Source organism: Mixophyes fleayi (genome assembly GCF_038048845.1).
Source record: "Mixophyes fleayi isolate aMixFle1 chromosome 4 unlocalized genomic scaffold, aMixFle1.hap1 SUPER_4_unloc_3, whole genome shotgun sequence".
Taxonomy (NCBI): Eukaryota; Metazoa; Chordata; class Amphibia; order Anura; family Limnodynastidae; genus Mixophyes; species Mixophyes fleayi.
In genome coordinates this window covers 720,006-742,881 of record NW_027445889.1, presented here as the reverse complement: position 1 = coordinate 742,881, position 22,876 = coordinate 720,006, and the positions used below count along the sequence as shown (strand labels likewise).

The following is a 22,876-nucleotide window of genomic DNA, read 5'->3' as shown; positions in this document are numbered from 1 at the left end:
CTCATAATCAACACTTCCTCACCACTGTCTTTCTATGTTGTCAAACCAGCCATATTGCTATGAGACGACTTAGAGGTTGCAGTGACAGCCAAAGGCTCCAATGAGTGGGCAAGAACTGATTCATATGGCTATTTCCCTCCTAGTCACTCAATGGGAGTGCTGTGTTCAAAATGTGGAAGTGTCTGTGCACTTTCACATATAGTGATGGGAGATAGCTAGTTGACTGTAGTGTCAACTATGGGTGTTCAGGTTGAGATCAGATCTTCCTTAACACCAATACATCAATAGTAAATTTGATCTTGTAACTATACTAGGTCTACAACGGAATAATAAAAGAGTAAAACTTAAATGAAACAAAAAATAAATAAAAAGATCAAAAAATTATGAAAACGAAATACGACAATATTCCCTGTCCTTCTCCCCAGCGTGAGAAAACCACTTTAATCACTGTGAGACACATACAAAAATGTCTGAATGTCACACAGAATGAACGGCACCCCATAATTTAGGACATTTTACCAGAATTTAATCATACTACACCTATGTGGTATAATGAGACACAAGGTGGGAAAGGACTATCTCTGGATTCTGATTTTACTAAGTTACCAACCATCCAAGATGGACCCCTAATGAAGTACTAGGAAATGGGGACCCTGGATACCTCGATGTGTGTAGGATAACACCCGCAGACAGTCAGTGTAAATAATCAAATACTTTTATCAATTTGATTCCAGATACAGATCATTAAATGTCAGTAAGGATCCCTCTCTATTACAGTGGCAGAGGTCAACAATTCTCACAGCTGGTGTTTCTGTAGTGTAGTGGTTATCACATTCGCCTAACACGCGAAAGGTCCCCGGTTCGAAACCAGGCAGAAACAAGCGTTAGATCTCCTTTTATATAGGACATGTGAGATGTAAAATTGATATAACATCTTGTAAATAGTTGTATCAACAGGAACTTTTAATGGCATTGCAACACCATCTACCTATCCACCTTCATATATGATTTAACAATCATTTCCATAGGCCTCCTGTATATCTTAGCAATAGCTCCTGTCGGGCACCTAACCTCTCTATGTCTTTCAGGAACAAGTCACAGGGATGATGTCAATGAGGTTTCAGGGAGACATAGAAAGGGGATGCGACCATTGCATCCCAGCTTCTTTATTGAATGGTGTGCGGAAGCCTTTTATCTGCCAGGAACCACTCATCATTGTTCTTGGTCATGACACATTCATCTGTGACTTGCCGTAACTCCCTGCCTAAAATTGAACAAGACATTACCCTTACATCCTGTAGCGGGAAGGGGTTAATTTTATTAGTTAACCATAGAGCAGCAGCAAAACATAACTATGAATTACAAAACATCTTCTTATAAATTAGTTAATAGTGAAGATAGAATTAAAGAACATTGTTCAACGTTATGTGCATACAGTGAAGCGGCCTCGTTAGCACAGAAGGTAGCGCGTCAGTCTCATAATCAACACTTCCTCACCACTGTCTTTCTATGTTGTCAAACCAGCCATATTGCTATGAGACGACTTAGAGGTTGCAGTGACAGCCAAAGGCTCCAATGAGTGGGCAAGAACTGATTCATATGGCTATTTCCCTCCTAGTCACTCAATGGGAGTGCTGTGTTCAAAATGTGTAAGTGTCTGTGCACTTCCGCATATAGTGATGGGAGATAGCTAGTTGACTGTATTGTCAACTATGGGTGTTCAGGTTGAGATCAGATCTTCCTTAACACCAATACATCAATAGTAAATTTGATCTTGTAACTATACTAGGTCTACAACAGAATAATAAAAGAGTAAAACTTAAATGAAACAAAAAACAAATGAAAAGATCAAAAAATTATGAAAACGAAATACGACAATATTCCCTGTCCTTCTCCCCAGCGTGAGGAAACCACTTTAATCACTGTGAGACACATACAAAAATGTCTGAATGTCACACAGAATGAACAGCACCCCATAATTTAGGAAATTATACCAGAATTCAATCATACTACACCTATGTGGTATAATGAGACACAAGGTGGGAAAGGACTATCTCTGGATTCTGATTTTACTAAGTTACCAACCATCCAAGATGGACCCCTAATGAAGTACTAGGAAATGGGGACCCTGGATACCTTGATGTGTGTAGGATAACACCCTCAGACAGTCAGTGTAAATAATCAAATCCTTTTATCAATTTGAGTCCAGATACAGATTATTAAATGTCAGTAAGGATCCCTCTCTATTACAGTGGCATAGGTCACCAAAGCTCACAGCTGGTGATTCTGTAGTGTAGTGGTTATCACGTTTGCCTAACACGCGAAAGGTCCCTGGTTTAAAACCAGGCAGAAACAAGCATTAGATCTCCTTTTATATAGGACATGTGAGATGTAAAATTGATATAACATCTTGTAAATAGTTGTATCAACAGGAACTTTTAATGTCATTACAACACCATCTACCTATCCACCTTCATATATGATTTAACAATCATTTCCATACGCCTCCTGTATATCTTAGCAATAGCTCCTGTCGGGCACCTAACCTCTCTATGTCTTTCAGGAACAAGTCACAGGGATGATGTCAATGAGGTTTCAGGGAGACATAGAAAGGGGATGCGACCATTGCATCCCAGCTTCTTTATTGAATGGTGAGCGGAAGCCATTTATCTGCCAGGAACCACTCATCATTGTTCTTGGTCATGACAGAGGGATCTGTGACTTGCCGTAACTCCCTGCCTAAAATTGAACAAGACATTACCGTTACATCCTGTAGCGGGAAGGGGTTAATTTTATTAGTTAACTATAGAGCAGCAGCAAAACATAACTATGAATTACAAAACATCTTCTTAAAAATTAGTTAATAGTGAAGATAGAATTGAAGAACATTGTTCAACGTTATGTGCATACAGTGAAGCGGCCTCGTTAGCACAGTAGGTAGCACGTCAGTCTCATAATCAACACTTCCTCACCACTGTCTTTCTATGTTGTCACACCAGCCATATTGCTATGAGACGACTTAGAGGTTGCACTGACAGCCAAAGGCTCCAATGAGTGGGCAAGAACTGATTCATATGGCTATTTCCCTCCTAGTCACTCAATGGGAGTGCTGTGTTCAAAATGTGTAAGTGTCTGTGCACTTCCGCATATAGTGATGGGAGATAGCTAGTTGACTGTAGTGTCAACTATGGGTGATCAGGTTGAGATCAGATCTTCCTTAACACCAATACATCAATAGTAAATTTGATCTTGTAACTATACTAGGTCTACAACGGAATAATAACAGAGTAAAACTTAAATGAAACAAAAAACAAATGAAAAGATCAAAAAATTATGAAAACGAAATACGACAATATTCCCTGTCCTTCTCCCCAGCGTGAGGAAACCACTTTAATCACTGTGAGACACAAACAAAAATGTCTGAATGTCACACAGAATGAACGGCACCCCATAATTTAGGAATTTATACCAGAATTCAATCATACTACACCTATGTGGTATAATGAGACACAAGTTGGGAAAGGACTATCTCTGGATTCTGATTTTACTAAGTGACCAACCATCCAAGATGGACCCCTAGTGAAGTACTAGGAAATGGGTATCCTGGAAACCTCGATGTGTGTAGGATAACACCCTCAGACAGTCAGTGTAAATAATCAAATCCTTTTATCAATTTGAGTCCAGATACAGATCATTAAATGTCAGTAAGGATCCCTCTCTATTACAGTGGCAGAGGTCACCAAAGCTCACAGCTGGTGTTTCTGTAGTGTAGTGGTTATCACATTCACCTAACACGTGAAAGGTTCCTGGTTCAAAACCGGACAGAAACAAGAATTAGATCTCCTTTTATATAGGACATGTGAGATGTAGAATTGATATAACATCTTGTAAACAGTTGTATCAATGGGAACTTTTAATGTCATTGCAACACCATCTACCTATCCACCTTCATATATGATTTAACAATCATTTCCATACGCCTCCTGTATATCTTAGCAATAGCTCCTGTCGGGCACCTAACCTCTCTATGTCTTTCAGGAACAAGTCACAGGGATGATGTCAATGAGGTTTCAGGGAGACATAGAAAGGGGATGCGACCATTGCATCCCAGCTTCTTTATTGAATGGTGTGCGGAAGCCTTTTATCTGCCAGGAACCACTCATCATTGTTCTTGGTCATGACACATTCATCTGTGACTTGCCGTAACTCCCTACCTAAAATTGAACAAGACATTACCCTTACATCCTGTAGCGGGAAGGGGTTAATTTTATTAGTTAACCATAGAGCAGCAGCAAAACATAACTATGAATTACAAAACATCTTCTTATAAATAAGTTAATAGTGAAGATAGAATTGAAGAACATTGTTCAACGTTATGTGCATACAGTGAAGTGGCCTCGTTAGCACAGTAGGTAGCGCGTCAGTCTCATAATCAACACTTCCTCACCACTGTCTTTCTATGTTGTCAAACCAGCCATATTGCTATGAGACGACGTAGAGGTTGCACTGACAGCCAAAGGCTCCAATGAGTGGGCAAGAACTGATTCATATGGCTATTTCCCTCCTAGTCACTCAATGGGAGTGCTGTGTTCAAAATGTGTAAGTGTCTGTGCACTTCCGCATATAGTGATGGGAGATAGCTAGTTGACTGTAGTGTCAACTATGGGTGTTCAGGTTGAGATCAGATCTTCCTTAACACCAATACATCAATAGTAAATTTGATCTTGTAACTATACTAGGTCTACAACAGAATAATAGAAGAGTAAAATTTAAATGAAACAAAAAACAAATGAAAAGATCAAAAAATTATGAAAACGAAATACGACAATATTCCCTGTCCTTCTCCCCAGCGTGAGGAAACCACTTTAATCACTGTGAGAGACATACAAAAATGTCTGAATGTCACACAGAATGAACAGCACCCCATAATTTAGGAAATTATACCAGAATTCAATCATACTACACCTATGTGGTATAATGAGACACAAGGTGGGAAAGGACTATCTCTGGATTCTGATTTTACTAAGTGACTAATCATGCAAGATGGACCCCTAATGAAGTACTAGGAAGTGGGGACCCTGGATACCTTGATGTGTGTAGGATAACACCCTCAGACAGTCAGTGTAAATAATCAAATCCTTTTATCAATTTGAGTCCAGATACAGATCATTAAATGTCAGTAAGGATCCCTCTCTATTACAGTGGCAGAGGTCACCAAAGCTCACAGCTGGTGTTTCTGTAGTGTAGTGGTTATCACATTCGCCTAACACGCGAAAGGTCCCTGGTTTAAAACCAGGCAGAAACAAGCATTAGATCTCCTTTTATATAGGACATGTGAGATGTAAAATTGATATAACATCTTGTAAATAGTTGTATCAACAGGAACTTTTAATGTCATTACAACACCATCTACCTATCCACCTTCATATATGATTTAACAATCATTTCCATACGCCTCCTGTATATCTTAGCAATAGCTCCTGTCGGGCACCTAACCTCTCTATGTCTTTCAGGAACAAGTCACAGGGATGATGTCAATGAGGTTTCAGGGAGACATAGAAAGGGGATGCGACCATTGCATCCCAGCTTCTTTATTGAATGGTGTGCGGAAGCCATTTATCTGCCAGGAACCACTCATCATTGTTCTTGGTCATGACACAGGGATCTGTGACTTGCCGTAACTCCCTGCCTAAAATTGAACAAGACATTACCGTTACATCCTGTAGCGGGAAGGGGTTATTTTTATTAGTTAACCATAGAGCAGCAGCAAAACATAACTATGAATTACAAAACATCTTCTTATAAATTAGTTAATAGTGAAGATAGAATTGAAGAACATTGTTCAACGTTATGTGCATACAGTGAAGCGGCCTCGTTAGCACAGTAGGTAGCGCATCAGTCTCATAATCAACACTTCCTCACCACTGTCTTTCTATGTTGTCAAACCAGCCATATTGCTATGAGACGACGTAGATGTTGCACTGACAGCCAAAGGCTCCAATGAGTGGGCAAGAACTGATTCATATGGCTATTTCCCTCCTAGTCACTCAATGGGAGTGCTGTGTTCAAAATGTGGAAGTGTCTGTGCACTTTCACATATAGTGATGGGAGATAGCTAGTTGACTGTAGTGTCAACTATGGGTGTTCAGGTTGAGATCAGATCTTCCTTAACACCAATACATCAATAGTAAATTTGATCTTGTAACTATACTAGGTCTACAACGGAATAATAAAAGAGTAAAACTTAAATGAAACAAAAAATAAATAAAAAGATCAAAAAATTATGAAAACGAAATACGACAATATTCCCTGTCCTTCTCCCCAGCGTGAGAAAACCACTTTAATCACTGTGAGACACATACAAAAATGTCTGAATGTCACACAGAATGAACGGCACCCCATAATTTAGGACATTTTACCAGAATTTAATCATACTACACCTATGTGGTATAATGAGACACAAGGTGGGAAAGGACTATCTCTGGATTCTGATTTTACTAAGTTACCAACCATCCAAGATGGACCCCTAATGAAGTACTAGGAAATGGGGACCCTGGATACCTCGATGTGTGTAGGATAACACCCGCAGACAGTCAGTGTAAATAATCAAATCCTTTTATCAATTTGATTCCAGATACAGATCATTAAATGTCAGTAAGGATCCCTCTCTATTACAGTGGCAGAGGTCAACAATTCTCACAGCTGGTGTTTCTGTAGTGTAGTGGTTATCACATTCGCCTAACACGCGAAAGGTCCCCGGTTCGAAACCGGGCAGAAACAAGCGTTAGATCTCCTTTTATATAGGACATGTGGGATGTAAAATTGATATAACATCTTGTAAATAGTTGTATCAACAGGAACTTTTAATGGCATTGCAACACCATCTACCTATCCACCTTCATATATGATTTAACAATCATTTCCATAGGCCTCCTGTATATCTTAGCAATAGCTCCTGTCGGGCACCTAACCTCTCTATGTCTTTCAGGAACAAGTCACAGGGATGATGTCAATGAGGTTTCAGGGAGACATAGAAAGGGGATGCGACCATTGCATCCCAGCTTCTTTATTGAATGGTGTGCGGAAGCCTTTTATCTGCCAGGAGCCACTCATCATTGTTCTTGGTCATGACACATTCATCTGTGACTTGCCGTAACTCCCTACCTAAAATTGAACAAGACATTACCCTTACATCCTGTAGCGGGAAGGGGTTAATTTTATTAGTTAACCATAGAGCAGCAGCAAAACATAACTATGAATTACAAAACATCTTCTTATAAATAAGTTAATAGTGAAGATAGAATTGAAGAACATTGTTCAACGTTATGTGCATACAGTGAAGTGGCCTCGTTAGCACAGTAGGTAGCGCGTCAGTCTCATAATCAACACTTCCTCACCACTGTCTTTCTATGTTGTCAAACCAGCCATATTGCTATGAGACGACGTAGAGGTTGCACTGACAGCCAAAGGCTCCAATGAGTGGGCAAGAACTGATTCATATGGCTATTTCCCTCCTAGTCACTCAATGGGAGTGCTGTGTTCAAAATGTGTAAGTGTCTGTGCACTTCCGCATATAGTGATGGGAGATAGCTAGTTGACTGTAGTGTCAACTATGGGTGTTCAGGTTGAGATCAGATCTTCCTTAACACCAATACATCAATAGTAAATTTGATCTTGTAACTATACTAGGTCTACAACAGAATAATAGAAGAGTAAAATTTAAATGAAACAAAAAACAAATGAAAAGATCAAAAAATTATGAAAACGAAATACGACAATATTCCCTGTCCTTCTCCCCAGCGTGAGGAAACCACTTTAATCACTGTGAGAGACATACAAAAATGTCTGAATGTCACACAGAATGAACAGCACCCCATAATTTAGGAAATTATACCAGAATTCAATCATACTACACCTATGTGGTATAATGAGACACAAGGTGGGAAAGGACTATCTCTGGATTCTGATTTTACTAAGTGACTAATCATGCAAGATGGACCCCTAATGAAGTACTAGGAAGTGGGGACCCTGGATACCTTGATGTGTGTAGGATAACACCCTCAGACAGTCAGTGTAAATAATCAAATCCTTTTATCAATTTGAGTCCAGATACAGATCATTAAATGTCAGTAAGGATCCCTCTCTATTACAGTGGCAGAGGTCACCAAAGCTCACAGCTGGTGTTTCTGTAGTGTAGTGGTTATCACATTCGCCTAACACGCGAAAGGTCCCTGGTTTAAAACCAGGCAGAAACAAGCATTAGATCTCCTTTTATATAGGAAACGTGAGATGTAAAATTGATATAACATCTTGTAAATAGTTGTATCAACAGGAACTTTTAATGTCATTACAACACCATCTACCTATCCACCTTCATATATGATTTAACAATCATTTCCATACGCCTCCTGTATATCTTAGCAATAGCTCCTGTCGGGCACCTAACCTCTCTATGTCTTTCAGGAACAAGTCACAGGGATGATGTCAATGAGGTTTCAGGGAGACATAGAAAGGGGATGCGACCATTGCATCCCAGCTTCTTTATTGAATGGTGTGCGGAAGCCATTTATCTGCCAGGAACCACTCATCATTGTTCTTGGTCATGACACAGGGATCTGTGACTTGCCGTAACTCCCTGCCTAAAATTGAACAAGACATTACCGTTACATCCTGTAGCGGGAAGGGGTTAATTTTATTAGTTAACTATAGAGCAGCAGCAAAACATAAATATGAATTACAAAACATCTTCCTAAAAATTAGTTAATAGTGAAGATAGAATTGAAGAACATTGTTCAACGTTATGTGCATACAGTGAAGCGGCCTCGTTAGCACAGTAGGTAGCGCGTCAGTCTCATAATCAACACTTCCTCACCACTGTCTTTCTATGTTGTAAAACCAGCCATATTGCTATGAGACGACTTAGAGGTTGCACTGACAGCCAAAGGCTTCAATGAGTGGGCAAGAACTGATTCATATGGCTATTTCCCTCCTAGTCACTCAATGGGAGTGCTGTGTTCAAAATGTGTAAGTGTCTGTGCACTTCCGCATATAGTGATGGGAGATAGCTAGTTGACTGTAGTGTCAACTATGGGTGTTCAGGTTGAGATCAGATCTTCCTTAACACCAATACATCAATAGTAAATTTGATCTTGTAACTATACTAGGTCTACAACGGAATAATAAAAGAGTAAAACTTAAATGAAACAAAAAACAAATGAAAAGATCAAAAAATTATGAAAACGAAATACGACAATATTCCCTGTCCTTCTCCCCAGCGTGAGGAAACCACTTTAATCACTGTGAGACACATACAAAAATGTCTGAATGTCACATAGAATGAACGGCACCCCATAATTTAGGAAATTATACCAGAATTCAATCATACTACACCTATGTGGTATAATGAGACACAAGGTGGGAAAGGACTATCTCTGGATTCTGATTTTACTAAGTGACCAACCATCCAAGATGGACCCCTAATGAAGTACTAGGAAATGGGGACCCTGGAAAACTCGATGTGTGTAGGATAACACCCTCAGACAGTCAGTGTAAATAATCAAATCCTTTTATCAATTTGAGTCCAGATACAGATCATTAAATGTCAGTAAGGATCCCTCTCTATTACAGTGGCAAAAGTCAACAAAGCTCACAGCTGGTGTTTCTGTAGTGTAGTGTTTATCACATTTGCTTAACACACAAAAGGTCCCTGGTTCAAAACCAGGCAGAAACAAGCATTGGATCTCCTTTTATATAGGACATGTGAGATGTAAAATTGATATTACATCTTGTAAATAGTTGTATCAACAGGAACTTTTAATGTCATTACAACACCATCTACCTATCCACCTTCATATATGATTTAACAATCATTTCCATACGCCTCCAGTATATCTTAGCAATAGCTCCTGTCGGGCACCTTACCTCTCTATTTCTTTCAGGAACAAGTCACAGGGATGATGTCAATGAGGTTTCAGGGAGACATAGAAAGGGGATGCGACCATTGCATCCCAGCTTCTTTATTAAATGGTGTGCGGAAGCCATTTATCTGCCAGGAACCACTCATCATTGTTCTTGGTCATGACACAGGGATCTGTGACTTGCAGTAACTCCTTGCCTAAAATTGAACAAGACATTACCGTTACATCCTGTAGCGGGAAGGGGTTAATTTTATTAGTTAACCATAGAGCAGCAGCAAAACATAACTATGAATTAGAAAACATCTTCTTATAAATTAGTTAATAGTGAAGATAGAATTGAAGAACATTGTTCAACGTTATGTGCATACAGTGAAGCGGCCTCGTTAGCACAGTAGGTAGCACGTCAGTCTCATAATCAACACTTCCTCACCACTGTCTTTCTATGTTGTCAAACCAGCCATATTGCTATGAGACGACTTAGAGGTTGCACTGACAGCCAAAGGCTCCAATGAGTGGGCAAGAACTGATTCATATGGCTATTTCCCTCCTAGTCACTCAATGGGAGTGCTGTGTTCAAAATGTGTAAGTGTCTGTGCACTTCCGCATATAGTGATGGGAGATAGCTAGTTGACTGTAGTTTCAACTATGGGTGATCGGGTTGAGATCAGATCTTCCTTAACACCAATACATCAATAGTAAATTTGATCTTGTAACTATACTAGGTCTACAACAGAATAATAAAAGAGTAAAACTTAAATGAAACAAAAAACAGCTGGTGTTTCTGTAGTGTAGTGGTTATCACATTCGCCTAACACGCGAAAGGTCCCCGGTTCAAAACCGGGCAGAAACAAGCATTAGATCTCCTTTTATATAGGACATGTGAGATGTAAAATTGATATAACATCTTGTAAATAGTTGTATCAACGGGAACTTTTAATGTCATTGCAACACCATCTACCTATCCACCTTCATATATTGTCGAAGTCAGTAAATTGGATAAAGTCATTTCAATTAAAGTCTAGCAAACTTGGTTGTCTTTGTTTGAAAAGATACGTACGGTACGCATCGACGTACAAGGGCACGCTACGGCGTGAAAGGGCGTACGCATCCACTACACGTGGCAGCAACAGTAATTGATCTTTTACCATACATTCGCACAAACACGCATACTTATAAAATAGTACACATTAATGGTAGTTACAACACATAGTCAGTTATGTCGAAATATAGTAGTATTTATATGTTATATCAGAGTTACATGCATATTAGTGAAATACACGGAACGGATTAAAGGAATAACATCATCAGTGGTATCATAATGAACCTTGTTACATATCCTACTGTTTGGTTCACTCTGCGAGGGAATCGCAGAGTGCATACGCAAGTTATGAATGATAGGGAATTATGAACTACTTAAGACTAAGGAATCCTGGCGGGAAGAGCAGAGCGTACCCCATGCAGAGATGACCCCCTCCTTTGGATTCCTTAGGATGAACCAGCCAATGATTGACGACCCCTTGGACATTCCTGAGACCCGGACCAATAGATGCAAGCCATACCATCTTCATTGTATTACTTTATTTGATTGTGTATATAAGCAGCACCTTGTGATCCAGAGTGCAGACATCTTGTCCCCAGACTTCAGGATTGAATGACTGCACTGGATCCAGAGCGCCTGCGATAAGTAACGGCTGTATTTACTATTACTTCGCTTGAGCATATTTTTCCACTTATTGCGAATAAATCTTTGTGCTTTGGAAACACAAATCGAGGTTCGACAATCGTTATTGGTTAGCGACAATACGCACATAACAATTTGGGGGCTCGTGAGCTTTGGAGGTTTCATTGCCGATGATACGCAAGACCAACGGATTTCGGTTCCTCAACAAAGGGTGGAGACGCGTCATAAACGGGTAAGAACGCATGGTGTTCAAAACCTGAATTTTACTCTGTGTTGCGAAACCGAATGTCCGTTTTGCATTATCTAGGGCACGCTAACTAGAACCTAGGGACAAAAGAGAAAACTGTTTCTTTTTTCTGTCATTGTGCGTTTTAACTGTATTGCATTGTTTAGCGTATGTGTACTTCCTGCTGTGCGTACGCGAACTTCCGGTAAACTTGCCACGTGGTTAAACAATCGTTTTGATAGTTATTATACATGCATAGTATAATTACTTGTGAAAGCCTCTGAGACATTGTTACTATTGTTGGGAACTTTTGATTTTCTGCGCAGAAAAGGTGTATAGTGTGTGATGTTGTAACGTAGATACACTGTTTTATTGTTGAGGTGCTCAGTTGCTGTCTGACGAGGCGGATTGCCCAACTGAAGGACGGTATACAGGGCAGGTATACCGAATGCGAAAACTGGGTTTTCGCAAAGCGCTACCAATAGATCGCAAGGTTTGCTAATAATTAGTATTGGTAGGCAGTGCGATCCGATCGCACCGTTAGTGCGAATTGGTGAAGCAGCTAGGAGGAATTATACTGGAAAGGCAGGTTGATTGTATCGACTTTGCGCTCCCAGCGATAATAAACTCAGCAGATTTTTGTGGTTGAGCCAGGGTATCGAGGAGCTGATGGCGCTTGGGGCCCACAGTGATATTTCTGTATTAGGGACCCTCGCCAGGGGCGAGAAAAGCGAGTGAGCGCGGCTAAAGGAAATACGTTCACCGAGCATTATAGATCTCTAGCGGTGAGTATAGTAACAGAGTTGAAATTATTAGGTGGAAAGAACAGAGCATTGCGGTGTGTCTGTATTTCACATTTGGCCGGAAGGAACAGAGCATTGCGGTGTGTCTGTGTTCCGGGTAGAAGGTATATTGTTCAACATGGGTGCTAAGCATACGCTAGAGATGGTCAGTGTACTGCCTAAGGAAGGCCCTATTGGTTCAGCGAGGTTTCTCATGTGTAAGAAATATGGTGCATATGCAACTGTGTATTGTGACACGTGGGTCGGGATGACCAAAGCTTGTGATAGGCCTTTCCCAACAATAGGGAGTTTTAATGCAGAGGTACTAAATACTGTAAAAGATAAAATATGGTTGATCAAGTCAACGAAAAAGAGAAATAGACATAATGATTGTTTAAAATTGTGGCAAATGGAAGGTAACACGTGGCAGAGCAGCGAATGCAAACCGGAAATAGGCGTGGCGAAAAGCGCACGCGAGGCGGATGTAACCATTGAGAAGCGTGGCGAACTCAGCGCAAGCGCGCCCCCGCCACCTTATGTGGCGGGAGGGGTAAGTACAGCCGTTGTTAAAACTGAAAATAGAAAAATTACTAAGTTGTATCCTGTTTTAAATCAGTTTCAATCAAGTGTATCTGAAAATGAAGATGAACCCACTGTGATTTCGGCCATTGCCCATGCTGTTAATGTACTAGAGGCTCAGCGCAAGTATGAGAAAATGGCTGAGATAGGTGAGAGTAGCGTGATCACTAGGAGTGAAAGTGTTCTAAATCTAGGGCCTGTAAATCCTGTAGCGTCCCCTGAAGTTAGTGTACCAGAGGGTGTGTTCCCGATCCGCACAATATCGGTTCCCAATGGGAAACCAGATAAGGATGGTGTAGTTCCTTTAAGAAATGTTACAATGCATTGTCCCTGGACTAGATCAGAATTACGTTCCATTATGACTGAATTCCCGGACCCTAGAAAGGAGTTAGCTAAATGTCAGAAATTTGTTAAAGACTTAGGGAATGCTCACGAACCAACCAGTAAGGATTGGCGGGTAGTGTTGAGGGCGTGTCTTCCTCCCAATACTAACATACAAAAATTTATTGGAGATTGTTTGTTGGAGGAAGATGACACCTTGACTGATGAGATTAACCAACGGAATATAGAACAAATTATCAAACACTTAGCCATCTGTTTTCCAGTAGTGGTAAATTGGAGTAAGATTTTCACCATTAAACAAAAGGATAGTGAAACTGCCTCAGATTACTTTGCTAGAGCTATAACAGCGATCGCACGATTTACTGGGATATCCAACATAAGTGAGGACCCACATCACAGAGAGGTAGCTGTAGGGGTACTGATGGATGGCCTTAGGGAAAATTTAAAGACGAGAGTACAAACCACATTACCTAATTGGAGAGGCGTCACGGTAGACTCCCTTAGGGAGTCTGCTGTGGAGCATGACAAGAACCTTTTTAGAAAAAGGGAAGAGAAAAGTGATAAGTTAATGACGGTAAGTATACAGGCTCTAGAAGGGGTGCACACACGACCACCAGCATACAACCCATATAACAGGAAACCTAAAGTGATCAGGTGTTTCAACTGTAACGAGGAAGGACATTACAGGAGAGATTGTAATAAAGAAAGACTCAATACACATAGGGGTGGGTCACATAGATATCCTCCAAGAAAGGATTCACATAGACTAGAAGACTCACATCTACCCGCGCATATTACGGCAGCAAATGCTGCGCGGGAAATCAATAGTCAGCGCTAGGGGTCAGGTCATACCTGTAGTCTACAGCCAGTGAGGTTAACTGAGAGTCAGAGTGAAGAACCAACAATGATAGTTGACATAGCTGGCAGGAAACAAACTTTTCTTGTAGATACAGGGGCGGCCCGATCTGTGATAACCTCTCCTTTCAATCTACAGGTGACCAGCAAAACTATTCCAGCTATGGGGGTGACGGGAAAAGTGTTACATTATCCTCTAACTAAACCCGCCGAAGTTACTATCGGGCTTCTGCATACTAAGCATTCGTTTCTCTTGGCTGCAGCGGCTCCTACTAACTTGCTAGGGAGAGACTTGTTATGTAAAATGGGATGTGTCATATACTGTACTTCAGATGGTGTGTTCCTAGATATACCCGAGAAGGTTGCACATGAGGTACAGGACATATTGGACACCCCTCAAAGGTTAATGTTACACTCTCCTGTTATAGAACAAAGTCCATCTCAAGTAAAGGGGATGTTGCTGGAAATACCAGGTTCCCTATGGACCAGAGATGGACAGGACACTGGACTGATGGCAAACATAGCCCCTGTCATGGTCAATCTAAAAAGTGGTAGGATAGCTCCAAAAATCCCACAGTATCCATTAAAACCGGAGGTGGAACTAGGGGTATATCCTGTTATTGAGAGGCTGTTACAACAAGGGATTTTAATTCGTACAGCCAGTACAGCAAATAGTCCCATTTTCCCTGTGAAGAAGAGTGGGGGGAGGGGCTATAGATTAGTCCAGGACTTAAGGGGAATTAACAAAGTTGTTGAGAGCCAATTCCCCGTAGTGCCGAATCCAGCTGTCATCCTCATGCAGATTCCACCGTCTGCCAGTCATTTTACTGTCATTGATCTATGTTCTGCTTTTTTCTCAGTCCCTCTTCACCCTGACTGCCAATACCTTTTTGCATTCTCCTACAGGGGAGTGCAATACACATGGACCAGACTACCCCAGGGGTTCATTGACAGCCCCAGTATTTTCTCCCAAGCCTTACATGACTGTTTGCAATCCTTTCAACCCCACAATGGGTCTGTTCTAATTCAATATGTGGACGATTTGTTGTTGTGCTCTGATTCTTTTATGTCATGTTTACATGATACTAAATTGTTGTTGCTTCATCTTTCACAAACAGGGCACAAGGTGGCAAAGGATAAATTACAGCCATGTCAGACTAAGGTCAAATACTTAGGACACTGCCTCACTAATGGGCTAAGACACCTGACAACCGACAGAATTGAGGCCATACAACACATGACCCTGCCGCAGAGCCAGAGGCAGATTCGTACTTTCTTGGGGATGTGTGGATACTGTAGGTCCTGGATCCCAGGTTTTTCTATTCTGGCATTACCATTGCAGGAGCTAGTCTCCTCCTCAAAACCAGAACGTGTCGTACACACAGAAGAGTCAGAGCAAGCGTTCTTTAATCTTAAAGATAGTCTGAGAAGAGCACCTGCATTGGGAATACCTGATTATGAAAAGCCTTTTGAGCTATTTTGTACAGAAGCTGATGGCTGTGCAGCAGGTGTCCTCGCACAGAAACATGGTGACGCTAGTAGACCGGTAGCATACTACAGTGCACAATTAGACAATGTGGCAAGGTCACTCCCAACATGTCTCAGAAGTGTAGCAGCAACGGCCCTTCTAGTAAGTAAGAGCGAGGATGTAGTATTAGGACATAATTCAACCATCTATACACCCCATGCTGTATCAGCTCTGTTAAATTCAGCCCAAACCAGACATGTTTCTTCAGCTAGATTCACAAAGTGGGAACTAGCCCTGATGGCACCCTCAAACATCACCATCAAACGATGTAGCACCCTAAATCCAGCTACATACCTTCCGTATGTGTCTCAAGAGACACAAAGGGTGGGAGGTGAGGAGACCCTGGTTGATGATGAGTTAGGCAAGAATACTGACACGCATGACTGTATGGAACACCTGAATCAGACCTTTACTGCAAGGCCCGACATACGTGACACCCCCTTAGAAAATGTAGATTTTACGTTTTATACAGACGGAAGTTGCCATAGACAGACAGAGACAGGAGAGCTATGTACTGGTTACGCTGTTGTAGACGATCAGGATGTGGTAGAAGCTGAACCCCATGGTCCACCTCACTCAGCCCAGGTGGCGGAACTAGTAGCACTAAAGAGAGCGTGTGAACTGGCAGAGGGTAAATCAGCCAATATATATACTGACTCTAGGTACGCCTTCGGGGTAGTGCACGATTTTGGGGCCCTTTGGCGTCTTAGAAACTTTACGACAGCAGCAGGTACACCAGTGGCACACTCACAACACATAAAAGGACTTCTGACAGCGATACAGTTACCCAGAACAGTAGCCGTCATAAAGTGCAAAGCCCATACCTTTGAAGAAGACCCAGTGTCATTGGGCAACAACAGGGCAGACGAAGCTGCTAAATGGGCAGCAGGGCAACCTATGACTGTATCGACCGAGACTATGATGGTTTTTCAGACATTAGACACGCAGAAATTAATTGAAATGCAAGATTTGTGTTCCCTGCAGGAGAAGGCGGTCTGGAAGGCGAAGGGATGTGGTTGTCACGGGCACTAGGAGTCTTTACCCAGGGATCACCAGGTGATAGGCTTACCAGAGCAGTATAGGTGGTAATATGGTACTCTGGTAGCAGGGTGATCACGGAACAGGAAATAGCAGATGATGAGATGCTCAGGAAAGTCTATGACTAGCAGCACTGGCAATATGGAGGTAGTAATACACGAGGAACTGTATGGACAAAGGACACGTGAAGGTAGTCAGTGGTCTGCGGTAGCAAGTTGTACCACTGCTATAGTGAGGAGGAATGTCCAACAGAAACGAGGAGGTGATGAGAGTCAGCGGTCTGCGGATAGCAAGTTGTACCGCTGTCTGAGTGAAGGAATGGAATCCAAGTGGAGGTATCCGGGGAGTCAGTGGTCTGCGTTAGCAAGTTGTACCACTGCTATGTGAGAGGATACTGGAACAGGTGAAACTGTAAACAGGGATCAGTGGTCTGCCTTCAGCAAGTTGTACCACTGAATATATATGTGAGGAGGTGCACGGGGAGAGACTGCAACACAAGATATACACGGGCACCTTGACTTTGAACCACAGTGATATGCACAATATAAATGTATAGATGACTGAACAATACTGCCAATATAGAAAGTCTCTTGAAGTAGTCCAGCATAAGATAACACAGTCAATGATGGCAATAGACTCAGCGGATAGCACACTCCAGAGGAGAACCAACACAGTCCAGCAAGGTATGCAATACACAGCACAGTCAATGAGAAGTATGCATACCGTGGTTCAGGAGGCAGTCAGACAGGAGTGCAGAGATACCTGAACGGCAGGAGGCCGGCAGGATGCGAAGTCCCTGGATGGGTGAAGCGGTGGTCTAGTAGGTGCAGCGCACGGGTAGGTAGACCAGCAGGGAACACAGGAAAGCGTGGAGAGCGGATCAGCAGTAGATGGATGAGTAGTGCTGAGGAGTAGCAGCAGCGGGTCTCTGCGGGAACACGGAGGTAGCCAATAGCAACCAGCAGGTGCAGTAACGATGGGACACGGGAGAGCAGAGTTGAACAGGCACTGTTGATCACGGAGAATAGCGGGTAGCAATAGTGGAGGCAGACTCAAGGAAACACGGGAGCGTTGACAAGGACTGAAGACTGAAGCGCACAGAGGCAGCGGATAGGAATCAGCCAAACAGTCACGATGAAACACAGACGGGTTGCAGGTTGAAGACTGTAGTGCACGGAGGCAGCGGATAGGAATCAGCTAGCAGTCACGATGATGAAACACAGACGAGTTGCAGGTTGAAGACTGTAGTGCACGGAGGCAGCGGATAGGAATCAGCTAGCAGTCACGATGATGAAACACAGACGAGTTGCAGGTTGAAGACTGTAGTGCACGGAGGCAGCGGATAGGAATCAGCTGGCAGTCACAATCATGAACAGGTGAGTGGATGTGGTTGAAGCCTGTAATGCACGGAGGCAGCGGATAGGCATCAGCTAACAGTCCCAATGATACATGGTAGAGTTGAAGTGATTAGAAGACTGTAGTGCACGGAGGCAGCGGATAGGAATCAGCTCACAGTCACGATGATATAGTAGATGGTAGAAGTGGTATGGGAACCACAGTAGCAGAAGTGGTTTGGAAACCACAGAGGTAGAAGTGGTTTGGAAACCACAGGAATCAGCAGGGCTGAATGAACAAGGAAACACAGGAACACCTTCAGAGACTCATGGGGAATGAGACTCCAAGATCAGGCAACGTGGTGTTGACCACAGGTGCTTAATATAGGGAGGTTGCCTGATCTGCCAATTAAGTTAAAGGAACATACACTGAAGGTTTGGAAAGGGCTGCGCATGCGCAGTCCCTCAGGATAGAGGACGTCCACGGTTCCTAATAGTCCGGGAAGAAGCACTCACAGTCCGGTGAGTGACAGTACCCCCCCTTTTAAAGGTGGGCACAGAACGCCTGGAACCGGGCTTGTCCGGATTTTTGGAATAAAACTTCTTCAGAAGGGCAGGAGCATTAAGATCTTCAGCTTTGATCCATGAACGCTCTTCAGGACCAAAGCCCTTCCAATGAACGAGGAAACGGAGGACTCCTCGCGAAATTTTTGCATCCAATACCTCAGTAATCTCGAAATCCTCCTCCTGATGAACTTGAACTGGCTGCGGTGCTGAGGGAGGAGTCGAGAAACGATTGATAATAAGAGGTTTGAGTAAGGACACATGGAAGGCATTGGAAATCCGAAGATTCTTAGGAAGAAGAAGTTTAACACATACTGGATTGATAACTTGAATGATCCTATATGGACCAATAAAACGAGGGGCGAATTTCATAGATGGAACCTTCAAACGAATATTTTTGGTAGATAACCAGACACGATCTCCAATTTTTAGTGGTGGAATAGCCCGCCTCTTCTTATCTGCGAAAGACTTATATTTGTTAGATGTCTTCTTTAAACAGGTTTTGACCTGAGACCAGATATTTTTGAAGGTCTGACAAGCAGTCTCCACAGCAGGAACTTGGGTGGGCGGGAGGGCAGGAAATTCCGGAAAAGACGGATGGTGACCGTAGACCACAAAGAATGGAGTTTTGGATGATGACTCATGGTACATGTTGTTATGGGCGAATTCAGCCCAAGGGAGCAATTCTACCCAGTTGTCTTGGTTGGCTGAAGAGAACATCCTAATAAAAGTCTCAAGATCTTGATTGACTCGTTCCGTCTGTCCGTTAGATTGCGGATGGTAAGACGATGAGAGTGCTAATCGTATGCCCAAGGTTTTACAAAGGGCCCGCCAGAATCTGGAAACGAATTGTACTCCTCTATCTGACACAATCTCAGACGGACATCCATGGATGCGGAAGATTTCTTTAATGAAATGTTCAGCCAGAGTAGACGAGGAAGGTAAACCGGACAGAGGGACGAAATGAGCCATCTTCGAAAATCTGTCTACCACTACCCAAATAGTATTGTGATTCTTACTTGGTGGCAAATCAGTAACGAAATCCATACTAATATGGGTCCAAGGCTTGGACGGAATGGGTAGTGGTCGCAGCAACCCTGCTGGAGTTCTGCGGGAGGATTTGAACTGAGAACATAAATCACAGGAAGCAATAAACTCTTTGACGTCTCTCCTCATTGAAGGCCACCAGTAACTACGAGAGAGAATCTCAAAGGTCTTATGTTCACCGGCGTGTCCAGAAAAACGAGAGGCATGGAACCACGAAAGGATTTTCCTCCTCAGAGTAGGAGGCACGAGGGTCTTCCCAAATGGTAGCATTTTGGTGGATGACGCAGCCAGAGAAATACATTTGGGGTCTAGAATAGCATGGTTGGGAACCTCTTCTACATCAGAGGACGTCACAAAAGCTCGAGATAGAGCGTCAGCTTTCTTGTTCTTAGCAGCTGGTTTGAAGGTTATAATTAATTCAAAACGGGAAAAGAAAAGAGACCATCTTGCTTGACGAGGGTTCAAGCATTGAGCAGATTGCAAATATGACAAGTTCTTATGATCCGTGAAGATCGTCACAGGATGGCGAGCTCCTTCCAACAAGTATCTCCATTCCTCTAATGCAGCTTTGATGGCCAGCAACTCCTTGTCCCCGATAGTATAGTTTTTCTCTGCGGGCAGAAGACCCCGAGAGTAGAAGGCACAAGGATGTAATTTTTGTTGCTCCGAGCGTTGGGAGAGAATAGCTCCTAAGCCCACATTAGAGGCATCTACTTCTAGGAAGAAGGGGAGTGTCACATCAGGTTGTCGCAGAATGGGAGCAGACGAGAAGGACTCTTTGAGGATTTGAAAGGCTTGGAGAGCCTCGGATGACCATTGCTTAGTATTAGCACCTTTCCGAGTTAAGGCCACAATGGGAGATGCAATGGATGAGAAGTCTTGAATGAAGCGTCTATAGTAATTGGCAAAACCTAAAAAACGCTGGATGGCACGAAGAGTAGTTGGCTGAGGCCAATGTAGTACAGCATTTACTTTGTCTGGATCCATCTTCAGGCCAACTCCGGAAACTATATACCCCAAGAATGGAATCTGGGGTAACTCGAATGAACATTTTTCCAATTTACAGAACAATGAGTTTTTCCGTAGTCTGGAGAGGACCTCTGCCACATGTTGGTGATGAGAAGGCAGGTCCTGTGAGAAGATCAATATGTCGTCCAGGTAGACAACGACACATACATATAATAAGTCCCGAAAGATCTCATTGATGAAACCCTGGAAAACCGCGGGGGCATTACACAGCCCGAAGGGCATTACTAAATATTCGTAATGCCCATCTCTGGTGTTAAACGCGGTCTTCCATTCGTCACCGGAACGGATTCTAATTAAATTGTAGGCACCACGAAGATCCAACTTAGTAAATATCCGAGCTCCCTTGATGCGATCAAATAGCTCAGTGATCAGCGGAATGGGATACCGATTCTTGATAGTAATGGCGTTGAGTCCACGAAAATCTATACAAGGGCGTAATGATCCATCCTTCTTTTTGACGAAGAAGAACCCAGCTCCAGCGGGAGAGGTGGAAGGTCGAATGAACCCACGCTGGAGATTCTCCTGTATGTACTCAGATGTGGCTTGAGTTTCAGGTAACGAGAGAGGATAGACCCGACCCCTGGGAGGAGTCTTGCCAGGTAGAAGGTCGATCGGACAATCCCAAGAACGATGAGGAGGAAGACGTTCAGACTGAGCTTTATCAAACACATCGGCAAATGAAGCATACTGAGGAGGGAGTCCCGGGGAGGACGATGAGATGGAAGATTGCTGTACTTTAAGAGGAATAACTTGAGAGAGACAACGATGGTGACATTCAGGCCCCCAAGACGTAACTTGAGGGGTGCGCCAGTCAATCTGGGGAGAGTGACATTGAAGCCATGGAAGGCCTAAGACAATCGGACTTGTCGTAACAGGAAGAATTAAAAACGAAATTTCTTCATGGTGTAGTACACCAATCTGAAGGGTTACTGGAGACGTACTCTGGGTGATGAGACCATTGATGAGACGTGATCCATCTATAGCCGTCACAGTAATGGGTGTTTTTAAAGTGATCACTGGTAGGGACCATTGATTCACTAGTGATTTAGAAATGAAATTTCCTGTTGCTCCGGAATCAATCAATGCCTGTGACTCAAAGGATTTGGTAGCAAAGGAAATCGTAACATCGAAAGCGCAGACTTTAGATTTCATAGACAATGGAGAGGACTCCAGGGACCCTAACTTCACCTCTCCAGAACTAGTTAGGGCCTGGCATTTCCCGATTTCCTAGGGCAAGAACTGAGCATATGTGTGGAATCAGCACAATAGATACAGAGTCTATTCTTTACTCTTCGTTTCCTCTCTTCTAAAGATAATTTGGAACGTCCTATCTCCATGGGAATCACAGAAGGTGAAACTGGACGAAATTGAGGGTTTAAACGAAGAGGTGCTTTAGCAGAAGTTGTTTTCTCAGATTCTCTTTCACGAAATCTCATGTCTACACGATGGCAAAGAGAGATCAAATCTTCTAGTGACGAAGGAAGCTCTTGGGTAGTCAGTGCATCTTTAATTTTATCGGAGAGCCCCTGCCAGAAGGCGGCAACTAATGCTTCAGTGTTCCACTGAAGTTCAGAGGCTAAGATCCTAAATTGAATGACATACTGTCCTACTGTATGGGAGCCTTGTCGCAAACGAAGAATGCTGGAAGCAGCGGAGGTCACACGACCTGGTTCATCGAACACACTTCGGAACGTGGAAATGAATTTGGCACTATCTTGTAGAATTGGATCGTTTCTTTCCCACAGAGGGGAGGCCCAAGCCAGGGCTTGTCCAGAAAACAATGAGATAAGATAGGCCACTCTGGAACGATGGGTAGAAAAATTTTGAGGTTGGAGTTCGAAATGGACTGAACATTGGTTAAGGAAACCTCTACAAGTTTTGGGGTCCCCGTCATATTTTGACGGAGTAGGCAGGTGAAGCGTAGGAGCTGTAGACACCTGGGATGGCACTGGGG

The 22,876-nt window shown here is 42.7% G+C and overlaps 5 non-coding genes across 5 annotated transcripts; all 5 read left to right on the top strand.

Annotated features, from left to right (window-relative positions):
* Positions 1-807: 807 nt before the first annotated feature.
* TRNAV-AAC (transfer RNA valine (anticodon AAC)) lies at positions 808-880 on the top strand. The gene has a single exon. It is a non-coding gene; the product is annotated as a tRNA-Val (tRNA).
* A 4,352-nt stretch (positions 881-5,232) lies between these two features.
* Positions 5,233-5,305, top strand: TRNAV-AAC (transfer RNA valine (anticodon AAC)). The gene has a single exon. It is a non-coding gene; the product is annotated as a tRNA-Val (tRNA).
* A 1,402-nt stretch (positions 5,306-6,707) lies between these two features.
* TRNAV-AAC (transfer RNA valine (anticodon AAC)) lies at positions 6,708-6,780 on the top strand. Its single transcript has one exon. It is a non-coding gene; the product is annotated as a tRNA-Val (tRNA).
* A 1,402-nt stretch (positions 6,781-8,182) lies between these two features.
* TRNAV-AAC (transfer RNA valine (anticodon AAC)) lies at positions 8,183-8,255 on the top strand. The gene has a single exon. It is a non-coding gene; the product is annotated as a tRNA-Val (tRNA).
* A 2,439-nt stretch (positions 8,256-10,694) lies between these two features.
* Positions 10,695-10,767, top strand: TRNAV-AAC (transfer RNA valine (anticodon AAC)). Its single transcript has one exon. It is a non-coding gene; the product is annotated as a tRNA-Val (tRNA).
* Positions 10,768-22,876: the final 12,109 nt, after the last annotated feature.